This window comes from Cynocephalus volans, chromosome 2 (assembly GCF_027409185.1).
Source record: "Cynocephalus volans isolate mCynVol1 chromosome 2, mCynVol1.pri, whole genome shotgun sequence".
Taxonomy (NCBI): domain Eukaryota; kingdom Metazoa; phylum Chordata; class Mammalia; order Dermoptera; family Cynocephalidae; genus Cynocephalus; species Cynocephalus volans.
In genome coordinates this window covers 78,422,346-78,434,765 of record NC_084461.1, presented here as the reverse complement: position 1 = coordinate 78,434,765, position 12,420 = coordinate 78,422,346, and positions in this window count along the sequence as shown.

The following is a 12,420-nucleotide window of genomic DNA, read 5'->3' as shown; positions in this document are numbered from 1 at the left end:
GAAATATACATATTTTTAATATGTATATTTTTAATTATAAAACTTTGTTTTAGAAAAAGCCAGTATTCCTCATTTACTTCAACTGGAATCAGAAACTACATCATGTTTCTGACCCCTTGGCAACCAGTATACATTTATAAAATTGATGGTTTGAACTTAAGTCTTATTTCTAATTCATCAGTCTCATGTGATTTCATGTAGCTATCTGAAAAAGCTTCCAATAAGATTCTACAATCTTACAATGGAAAATTGCTTCAAGATAATATTTCATTATCAATCTATCACATATCAATAAACATGTATTGAGTATGTATTGTGTGCCAGGCACTATGCTAAGTGCTGGAGACATATAAATGATTAACACTTGGGCACTAGATAAGACATGGAAAGTGCCCTTGAGAGGCTTGGAAAATATGGAAGAGACAATAAATGTACAAACTACATAAAAAATTATTAAGTAATAGGGTTTGAAAAGGTACTATAAGAGAAAAATATAACCCAAATGAAAAGAGGGGCAGATGATTACAGAAGCCTTCTTGGAGAAGGTAACATCTTATTGATAAATAATCCTACTGTACTTGCTTGCAGTATAACCTAGTGATCAACAACACAGGTTCAAATCCTAGCACCACCTAGAAAGCTGTTGAGTTTGGGCAAGTTACTTAATCTCTCTAAGCCTGTTCCTTGCCTATAAATTAGGATATAATAGTAGAGGACCAAACAGGATAATGAGTAAAAAGCACAGCATCTGCCATAAAATATGCTATTTTTATAGTTGTTGCAATGATAATCATCTCTTTCTCTCTCACACACACACATCTCAGTCAGCATACAACCTCATGTTTTTTGGATTTCTTGGCCAACATATCCATGTCCTATACACCTATAAAGTGAAAAAAACACTTCGCTCCACACCCTCTCCCTCTCCTCCCATCTGTTATCAGCTAAGCTTCCCAATCCCCTGAAAAGACTTCTTGACTTGCTGTAATTACAAGACATGCCTGCCCCATGTCTACTCTTCGATGTGAGCATGACCACCTGAGATGTCTCTGGACTCTCTGTCCACTGCAGCTCTCTTCTCATCCTGCTCTGTTCCCACATCCACCAGGGAACAGTTCTCTTGCCCTTCACCCTCCTACTACTCCCCTATGGGTCTTCCTTACTGATGTTTTGTGATTTTTTACACAGCTCACTTAACTAGCTTTGTCACCTATTGGCCACCACTGTCTCCTAGCCAGTGACCAACATTTCGTTTCATTTGGAGTGAACAACAAACTTTTTATGACTTGAATTATGTGAACATGAACATATGACAGCAAAAACATTTTCAAAATATAATGCAGAATCACTGCAGAGACAGAAAAAAAGCAATGTGATTAGAACACAAAATCATTGAGGTTTGTGGAGATGAGAAAGGCTAGTGCTAAAAATAGAATAACAGTATGGCCTCTGTTCTTTCCGAAATTATCCTCTTAAGGATCATGTCTCTGTTTTACAGTCTTTCCCCTGCAACAATCTCCTATTGGCCATAAGTCTATGAAGTGAATCTTTATTAAAGGTTATTCTCTCCTTCTTCATTGATTTGCAGAAAAACCCAAGGGAAGGGATAGCGCTCAGCTCAGTTTTTTCTTATACATTCACCTTTTGAGGGCTTCTACCAAGCTTTCAAAAGAGACCCAAATAACAGCAAAATAATAATAAATGAAAAATTAAATTAAAGCTAAATGACTTTCTATTCAAGCCATCCACTGGTAGAAATAAAGTGTTCCTTAATTCTAAGCATAAAATAAATCATTTGAACATTAGAGCTATTAGGTAAAATGATATCTACTCTAGCTCTCAAAATTTGTTTTTAACCCATACCTCACAAAATTATTTTGGCTTTATCAAACCATTACTCCCACTTCCTGAAGAAACGGACTGAATATATTACTTTCATCTGTAAATTACTCATGATTTAATTCTGTTCCTCACTTTGGATACTTTGTTTTGTGCATCTTTGTAACAGCATGGGTACCCTCATGCCCATAAAACCCTTCATATATATTTCAAAGTCTAAAATAATAAAGCATTAAATTCTTTTCTATCAGATTCTCTGCAGCAAAATAATTTGAAATTCATGCATGATTACAAAATGTTACATCAATTTTAAGCAGGAAATTTTAGTTGCCTCATGTTTCTACTAAAATATATTTAAGTACTTTATACATGAACTAAAAAGATGTTTGTGTTACAAAAACCATAAATGTAAAACCAATTGCTGATTATCCATGGGAATTCACTAAGTCATAGGTTAATGAGTGATCTGAACGTTGAGCTATCATCTAACCTATTTCCTGATCCTGAAACAAAAGGTCATTTGAAACACTTAGAATTTTGAAGCAGTGAGTTCTTTTTTTTTAATTGAAACATAATTTATTATACATATTTTGGAAGTACAGTGTTGACTATTAGTATTTGTGTACAATATGTGACCATCGATTCAACATTATTAGCATGTTTATTATTACAGTTGTAATTGTTCTTTGTGTCCTTTACCCAATTTCTCCCTAACTCCTCTCAGTCTCCCCCTTTCCCACCTCTAGTAACCATAGGTCTGTTCTCTCCTTCTAAAAGTTCAATGTATAATTGTGATCTTTTTTTCTTTCCTTCTGTATTAGCTCCTACTTATGAGTGAAAATATGCAGTATTTCTCTTTCTGTGCCTGGCTTATTTCATTTAACTTAATTTTCTCCAAGCCCATCCATGTTGCTGCGAATGGCAGAATTTCATTCTTCTTTACAGCTGTATGGTATTCCATTGTGTAGATATAACACATTTTCCTTATCCAGTCATTTCCTAATGGACATTTAAGTTGGTTCCACATCTTAGCTATTGTAAATAGAGCTGCAATGAACAAGGCAGTGCAGATATCCCTTCAACATAATGATTTCCATTCCTTTGGGTATACAGCCAGAAGTGGGATTGCTGGATCATGTGGTAGTTCTATCTTTTTATCTGTAGTTGTTTGAGAAAACTTCATACTGTTTTCCATAGTGGCTGTCCTAATTTACAGTCCCAACAACAGTGTCCCAACAATAGTTCCCTTTTCTCCACATCCTCTCCAGCATTTATTATTCTCAGTCTTTTTGATAATAGCCAGTCTAACTGGGGTGAGGTGATATCTCAAAGTGGTTTTCATTTGCATTTCCCTGAGGATTAGTTGTCCTGACCCGCGGGATATTCAACGCAGACCCTGGAGGGGGGAGTGGGAATTGAATGGGACAAGAGATGCGAGAAATGGAGACAAGACAGTATTCTGATCAAGTCTCATTTATTAGCCAGAAGGTCACAGCTTATATAGACAGCAGGAGGGAATCAGCAGATAAGAAAGTATGCAGATATTTTCTGGGAAAAATCACAGGGCAAATCGTTCCAGGAAATGGAATATTTCTCAGCTATCTAAAGCAAAGCGGCGGTGAGCTACGCTTAGGGCTGTGCAAGCAGTAAGAAGGAGAAAAGGGCGGAAAGGTCACAGCATTTATATCTTTAGTGTCAGCAGGCCATTCCAGGAGTTATCTAGGGGGTCCTTCCATTTGACCATGGCAAATTGTGATTGGGACTCGGAATGCCAAAAACGGTCAGCTGCTGATTTGCCGTTGACATCAAGATTTTAAAAATTAAGGATGAAAAGGGCATGACTTAGTAAATTCCTGGGGGAGCCTCTTGTGGGGTACCATTCCCCCTTTTTTATTTTTTCAAGGCAAGTTTTTAGAGATAAGTGGGCTCTTTTGACAATTCCTTGGCCTTGAGGGTTATAGGGAATGCCTGTAATATGTTGAATTTGTAATCTATCACAAAAATCTTGGAAAGCCTTGGAGGTATAGCCAGGGCCATTGTCTGTTTTAATCTGTTTTGGGATTCCCAAGATTGAAAAACAATGTAGCAAATGAGCAATAACATGTTTGGTTGCTTCTCCTGTCTGTAAAGTGGCGAGCAAAAACCTACTGTAGGTGTCTATGGACACATGAACATATTTTAGATTACCAAATTCTGATAAATGAGTAACATCCATTTGCCAAAGCATATTTGGGACAAGTCCTCAAGGATTAACTCCCAAATGGGGAACAGGCAAGAGTGTAACACAGGAAGGACACTGTTTAACTATCTGTCTAGCTTGTTCTCTAGTGATGTGAAACATTAACCTAAGTGTGTGAGCATTAATATGATGAAGAGAGTGAGTAGTTTGTGCCTGTGTAACAGGATCAGCGGTAATGGTGGCCACTGTTTTAGTGGCCGCATCAGCCAGTTTGTTTCCCATGGCAAGAGGGCCTGGGAGGTTGCAATGTGCTCTAACATGACCTATAAAAAAGGGCAAACATCTTTGTTGAATCAGTTTTTGGCATTGCAAAAAAAGCTCAGTGGCAGTGGAGGTATGTTTGATTTGGGGAACTGTTTCTAAAAGGGGGATAGAATTGGCTAAATAGGCACTATCAGTATAAAGATTGAGGGCCTGATTTGGGAAGGTTAAAAAAACCTGAATAACAGCTTGTAACTCCACAAGTTGGGCAGAAGTATAACAAGTAGTAAAGCGACTGTGTGATTATTAATGGTATAAGCTGCAGTCCCTGTGGATGAACCATCAGTAAAAACCAAAAGGGCATTTTTTTTTTTTTATGTGACCGTAACCCTTGGCTCGGTGTCGCCTGCACCGCGCTCAGCCAGTGAGCGAACCGGCCATCCCTATATAGGATCTGAACCCGCGGCGGGAGCGCTCCTGCGCTCCCAGTGCCGCACTCTCCCGAGTGAGCCACGGGGTCAGCCCCAAAAGGGCATTATTTACCAGCGAGTTCCAAGTAACTCGGGGAAAAACAAAAGTGTGTAAGTTACAAAACTGAATAAGTTTATTGGATGGATAATGATTATCTATTGTGCCTTCATAAGAGGCACAAGCCACTACCCAAGTATCAGAATTTTGTAAAAGCCAGTTAACCTGTTGTTGGGTGTAGGGCTGGATTAATTTGTGTGGTTCAAACCCAAAGTACTTTCTACTATTTTCTCGACCTAATATAATTAAATCTGCAACAGCATCAAAGTAAGGAAGCAAGGGTTTTTTGGTGATGAAGGTAAATGAACCCACATAATAGGGTTGTTCTGCCAAAATAGCCCGTAGGGACAAGAGCCGTACTGAATATAATAAACGTTAAGGGTTGGGTATAATCCAAGTAAGAGACAAATTGAGCTGCAATAGCATTTTCTACTTTTTGTAATGTAGCCAGTGCTTCTGGAGAGAGAGATCTGGAAGATTTAGGGTCAGAATTTCCTTTTAAAACATCAAATAAGGGCTTTAGGTCTCCAGTAGTAAGTTTTAAATATGGATGGAGCCAATTTATATTGCCTAAAAGTTTTTGAAAATCATTAAAGGTTTGTAATTGATCTGTGCAGATGGAAGCCCTCTGGTTAGTAATTTTGCGTCCCGTCATATGAAACCCCAAAAAGGTATAGGGATCATGAAACTGTATCTTTTCTGGAGCTATTCGTAAACCTGATAAAGCTAACTGCTTTTCAAGCTGGATAAAACATTGTAAAACCCTGTCTTTTGAATCGCCAGCAAGTAAAATGTCATCCATATAGTGTATAATGTACATATCTTTCCACAGATCTCTGATTGGTTGGATGACTGCAGCCACAAATTTTTGGCATAAGGTAGGACTATTGTCCATTCCCTGGGGCAGGACCCACCATTGGTATCGTTTCATGGGTTCCTTAAAATTTATGGAGGGGAGACTAAAAGCAAAACGTTTTTGGTCACTAGCATGTAGGGGAATTGTGAAAAAGCAATCTTTGAGATCTATAACCATTTTAAAAGAGCCTGAAGGAATTGCCACTGGGGATGGCAAGCCAGGTTGCAAAGCGCCCATAACCACCATTGTGGCATTAACAGCTATTAGGTCCTGAAGCAGTCTCCATTTTCCAGATTCTTTTCTGTTTTTTTTTTTTTTTTTGTCTTTTTCATGACCGGCACTCAGCCAGTGAGTGCACCGGCCATTCCTATATAGGATCCGAACCCGCGGTGGGAGCGTCGCTGCGCTCCCAATGCTGCACTCTCCCGAGTGCGCCACAGGCTCGGCCCCAGATTTTTTTCTAATAACAAATATAGGAGTATTCCAGGGGGAGTTACTCTCAACAATGTGTCCTGCCAGTAACTGTTCCTGTACTAACTGTTGGGCGACACATAATTTTTCCGAGGTTAATGGCCACTGATCAACCCAAATGGGCTCGCTTGACTTCCAAGTTACGGGGTCAGCATGCCTTTGGGGTACAGGCTTGTCAATGGCCGAAATCAAAAATTTCCAGGGCCCTGCTTATTAAGTTGGCCTGTTGCCTGAATGGGTTGTAAAATACCTTGTTCCTGTTTTTCTAAACCTTTGCCTGGACTATATCCTTGAGCCAGCATTTGTGCTGTAACTATTTCATTAGGGCTGCACATTATTATTTTCATTTGTGAGAGCAGATCCCTGCCCCAAAGATTGACAGGCAAGTAAGGGATGACATTCAGTTGAATAAGACCTGAATTATTTTCCTTATCTGTCCATGTAAGAAATTTAGAACTCTGTTTAGGATTGTGGCTTTGTCCAATTCCCTTTAGATTGGTTAAGGTATCACAAAGGGGCCAAGTGGCGGGCCAGTCCTCTTGTCTAATGATTGTAACATCAGCCCCAGTATCTATTAGGCCAGTGAATTGTTTACCATCCAACCATAAGGTAAGAGAGGGTTTTTGACGGGAAATCTGTTGGACCCAGTAAGCATCTGAGGATCCAAAATTGCCTGCACCTTTCACAATATTATGGGCTTTATTATTTGTTTTAACTAGGGGAAGTAGGATAAGCTGGGCTACTCTTTCTCGTTGTGGAATCATGATAATGTCAGTAGTTGCTTTGGCCAGAAGCTTAATTTCTCCAGTAAAATCATTATCAATTACTCCAGGAAAAATTTGTAGCCCTTTGAATACTGAACAGCCGCGACCAAGGACAAGTCCAAAAGTACCAGGGGGCAATGGACCAAAGACCCCTGTATTTAAAATTTGAGGTCCCATTTCAGAAGTTAACACTGTGCGGGAGGTGGAACAGAGGTCCCTGTGCGGGAGGTGGAACAGAGGTCCCGTCTTGTGCTCCCTGGGGTTGCTCTAGTGAGGTTTGAAACAGGTTGTTGTTGTTGGCTGGGACAAACTTGATAGCCCCACTTTGGTTCGGGGCCTGGGGCTGGCCCCTTTTCCCATTTCCCTGAGGGGGTGGTAAGGGACTTCCCTGAGCATCAGTTTGGATCTACATTCATTTGCCCAATGTTTTCCTCTTTTACATCATGGACAAAGTCCAGGAGGCTTGGTGGCTATGGCTTTTGTCTGGTATTCCTGACAGTTTTTAGCAAAATGACCAGGCTTGCCACATTTAAAGCAACCTTTATTATTTTGGTCTTTATTAGCTAAAAAAAATCCTTTACTGTTTGTCCACTGAGGGCTGCGGCCATGGCTAGACCTTGTTGATAAGAGGAGCCAATGTCCGAGCAAAGACGAATATATCCTTGAAGGTCAGTTTTATTTTTGCGGGGCCTAATGGCCGCCTGGCATGCAGGATTAGCATTTTCAAAAGCCAATTGTTTTATATAATCAAGATTGGCATCCGCATTGCCTAACAACCTATCTGCTGTTGTCATTAGCCGGTCAACAAAATCCAAAAAAGGCTCTTCAGGCCCTTGTTTTACTCCTGTAAGCGAAGCGCTTGAATCCCCCTTAGCTGGGAGCCTTCTCCAAGCCTTTAAAGTGGCTGTTTGAATTTGGGAAAATAGACCGGGGTCATAGTTTTTTTGTTCCTCAATACTAGAATAGTCACCAGAGCCGGTCAGCACATCAAGACCCCAATCTTTATCAGCCTGAAGGTTTTTTCTAGCAATGTCTTTGCAGCTTTCAAAAAATTCGGACTTCCAGAGTAAGTAATCACCCCCCAAGAGTGTGGCTCCGACAATGGTGTTCCAATCTATCGGAGTGAGCCAGCTTTCAGCCACAGATTCTAATATAGCAAGGGTATAAGGCGCTGTGGGCCCATATTGGGAAATGGCACCTTTTAGCTCTTTGATAACATTAAATCCCAGCCTGTCAAATTCGTCCCATGTTATCCACAGATTCGGATACTGGGAAGGCCTCAGGTTGGTCAAAAAGACTTTGATCTACATGAATGGGAGCTCTTTGGTGGGGGGGCTAACTTGTTGTTTAACGGAGGGCAATAGCCAGTCGCTTTAGTTTGACATGTTGTATTCTTACGTTTTGTTTGTAATTCTTGCAGTTTGGTCGTTAAGACCTGGAGCTTTTCCTCTAAGAGAATTTGTTTTTCTAATTGTTGAACTTTTGACTCTAAATTTTTTAAAGGATCTGATACCGTCACCACCGCGGGAGCGGAGGGCAAATTGTAAGGGGGAGGGCATGACAAGGGCTGAACCAAGAACGCGTCATCTGGTGCATGGTATTCAGTGGCCTCTGTGTCCAGATCGCCCCAATCAACTCCTGAGGGATCAGGATTCTGTGCCTCCTCATCATCCTGGAATTTTAATAGTGGATACTTTTTAGATCTCTTAGGTATGGCACTGGCTGCCTTGACCTCCTCACTCTCATCTTCTAGGGAGATTAGATCTAAGTCCTCCCTAGGCGGTGGAGAGGGATTTCAGAGGTCAGTCTTGGAACTGGCTTTTAATATTTTTTCAGTTTGGGCCACAGTTTCTGAAACTTCTGGGGATTTTTCCCTATCCTGAATCATGTCCCTGATTAAATTCCAATAGGAGAAGGCAGTAACGGGGACCTTTTCTGGCCCGAAAGTCTCATAGAAATCTTGTAAAGTGTCTCCAACTCGAGACCACTTTTTATAATTAATAGTCCCTTCTTCTGGGAACCAAGGACAAAGATTCCGCACGAAATCAAAAAAATCTTAATAGATCACTTGTTTTAACCTTTACTCCTCGCGTCTTTAAAGCTTTTTGTAACTGTCTTATGTAGACGTCATGACAACTTAATTCTTGTCCCATTATCGGGTGCGCTTACTCACCTTATCCTGACGTGGCATGTTCCCACGGCGGACGAAGGTTTTACTCTTTCATTTTCAGTGGTCGACCCTCCGATGCACCATCTTCCTCACGGTGTCCCCTGTATCCAGTGCCCCACGTTTGGGCGCCAGAAATGTCCCGACCGGAGGGATATTCAACGCAGACCCTGGAGGGGGGAGTGGGAATTGGATGGGACAAGAGATAGGAGAAATGGAGACAAGACAGTATTCTGATCAAGTCTCATTTATTAGCCAGAAGGTCACAGCTTATATAGCCAGCAGGAGGGAATCAACAGATAAGGAAGTATGCAGATTTTTCTGGGAAAAATCACAGGGCAAATCGTTCCAGGAAATGGAATATTTCTCAGCTATCTAAAGCAAAGCAGCAGTGATCTATGCCTAGGGCTGTGCAAGCAGTAAGAAGGAGAAAAGGGCGGAAAGGTCACAGCATTTATATCTTTAGTGTCAGAGGGCTATTGGCAGGGCTTCATGACCCTGGGCAGGCTATGACCGGGCTCTTCGGCCCGGACAATTAGTGGTGTTGAACATTTTTTCATGTACCTGTTGGCCATCTATATGTCTTCCTTAGAAAAATGTCTATTCAGCTCCTTTGTTCATTTTTTAATTGTATTCTTTGTTTTTTACTATGCAGTTGTTTGAGTTCCTTGTATATTCTGGTTATTAATCCCTTGTTGGATGTATAGTTGGCAAATATTTTTTCTCATTCTGTTGGTTTTCACTCCATTGACTGTTTTCTTTGCTGTGCAGAAGCTTGTTAGTTTGATATAATCCCATCTATTTATTTTTTCTTTTGTTCCTAGTGTTTTGGGGATCTTACTCATAATATCTTCACCCAGTCCTACTTCCTCAGCAATCTTTTAAATTTAAATTGTCCCTCCTCCTTACAGCTTTTCCCTGACAAACACTTCCTTTATAGTAGCTACTTCTTCAAATAAAATTATCGAACAACAAGAAAGATAATGCCATAAAAACTGAGCTAAGGATGAGAGAGAAGCAATAATTCTCTCTATTTTTAAATCACAACATAAGGATAATAATTAACAACAGTACATAAAACTAACCTTACCTGGCAGACTCTTGGAAAAAGCTTTCATTAAACAATACTGAAAAGGTAGTGGCAATAAATAACAAGCTTTTTGGGTTTTTAAAATCATTTATAACATTTATCCCCTTCATCAACAGAGAAAACATAGATGGCTGGAAAGGCAACATTTCCCAAGTAAGATATTGCATATAAAATTCCAGTCAGCCAAATATGAATTTGATATAAAAAACTAAGAATTGTTTCCTTTCTATTATACTTTGCCACTAAAACTGAATTTCCATCAAGAAAATATCTTATTATAATAAGAATCTTTTTACTCTCATTACATAAAGTTGTGCCTGCTTAAAAGTCATAAAATAGTTCAGGAAAAAAAAAATTTAGCATTTCTAATCTTTCTTGTAGGCCAGACGTCTTTTGAACCTGGATGAATAAACTTTACCAACTCATCATCTACATGATAAGAAGCATCATAGGTTAGCTGGCAATGCTCTTCTTCTTTTAGTTGTACATCTGGATGGAAATATACCAAAATGTTAACAGTCATACCTCCAGATGGATAGAATAATAGTTTTCTTTTAATCAAGAAATCAAAGAACAGATTAAATGGTGTTCATGTAACACAAATTATACTATTTCTCAATAAGGGAGAACAGAAACCAAATTTGATACTGAATTTTATCACAAAATCCATAGCATATTTAAATGTCTATTAAGTATGAAGAATGTAACAAGCATAACATGCAATTCACTCTCAAATATGAAAAACAAATCTTATTCATTTTGCTAACATAGCAAATCTTCCCTCCAGTCTCTACACCAAAGTCAAATTTGCTGCATTTTGTTAAATGGGTAAATCAGAGTTACGAAACCTTGAAATATAGAATTAATACTTGAAAAAAAAATACCTAATTCTACAGCTCTCAAATCTATCAGGTACTAGTTAAAATAAAGATTAAGCACAGATTTCATGTGTTTCTTTAAGAAACAGATCCTGACTACTAGTATGGTTTTTCTTACAAACACCAAAACTTTCAGTAAAGATGGCTTGGGTTTTTTTAATAATGATATTGGGCATTTTGATATAATATGTGAAAAACTCCAGACTTGGCTGTCATTTTGACATATCTCTTCAGTATCACAGTATATATCTTGATAGCAATTATTATTTGTTAGTTTTTGACAAATTCCTGAGATTGAGTGGAAGGTAGAGGAGCCACTTGATTCAAAATCCAAGCAACAAATACTATAAAAACAGATCCCTACTTAAGCTCTGAAGAAGCTATGAAAGGGGGAAAGAGATAGTTATTCTTTCTAGTGGGACTTTTACTAGGTTGTGCCAACTGAATCTACTAGAGGGGTTAGAAGGGAAAGGAGATCACACAGTAGTGGGATGTTGTTCTGGGCACATAAAACAGCATGTAACTGCACATTGGCAACAGTGAGACAAGCTAACAAAGGGGACAGAAGATGTACTTGACAGGAATACAGTGACTTAGTGGATCAGTAGGAGGAGATGCCATGTGAGACGTAGGCTGGGGTGCAGTAGGAAAGAGCCTTGGTGGTAAGATGAATAGCTTAAATTTAATGCAAAATGCAATAAGGGCCCAGTGAAGCAAGCCAAGAAGCCCAAGATAATGGCTATAGTACAGTATTTCAAGCTGCCTGAAGGGTAGGTAGACAGGGAGTCTGGAAAAGGTAAGGTTATGTAAGTCACAAGAGAAAACATTCAAAATTTGGTCCAAGTGTTTTTTATTTCCTTTTAGAAATGAAAAGATAAACCGAAATTTAGAGGTGCCAGAGTTGTTCATTTGTTTCCAGTGTTTTCATTGTTTGAATAAATAGGAGGAAAACAAAATGAAGCAAATAAACTCAAGTTTAGACACTTGAGAAATAGTCATGTGACCAAATCTAAAGCAAAGAAAGGTGATAATTGGGGTAAGTGAATGGGATCTTAAGTAAAAATAACAGTGGATAAGAATTTCTTGGCAACTTGCCAGTTACCAAAGTGTTTAGGAAGACACAATAAAAAGAAAAATTTAAAATCAGAAAAGTAAATAACAGAGACAATGATTCAAAAAATCCTAAAAGCTTCAAACATAATGAATAGCGTAATGTAAAGGGACAGGAATGAATCGTTTAACACGTTAAAACAGTTTTCCAAACTGTAAATAAATTTCTTAACGTTCTTTTTTACTGTACTCAATTCTAGTGCTTTTAAATAGCTAATTCTTATTTTTCAGAAATAAGTTATATTCTAATTGGAGAAATTTTACTACAAATTTTGAA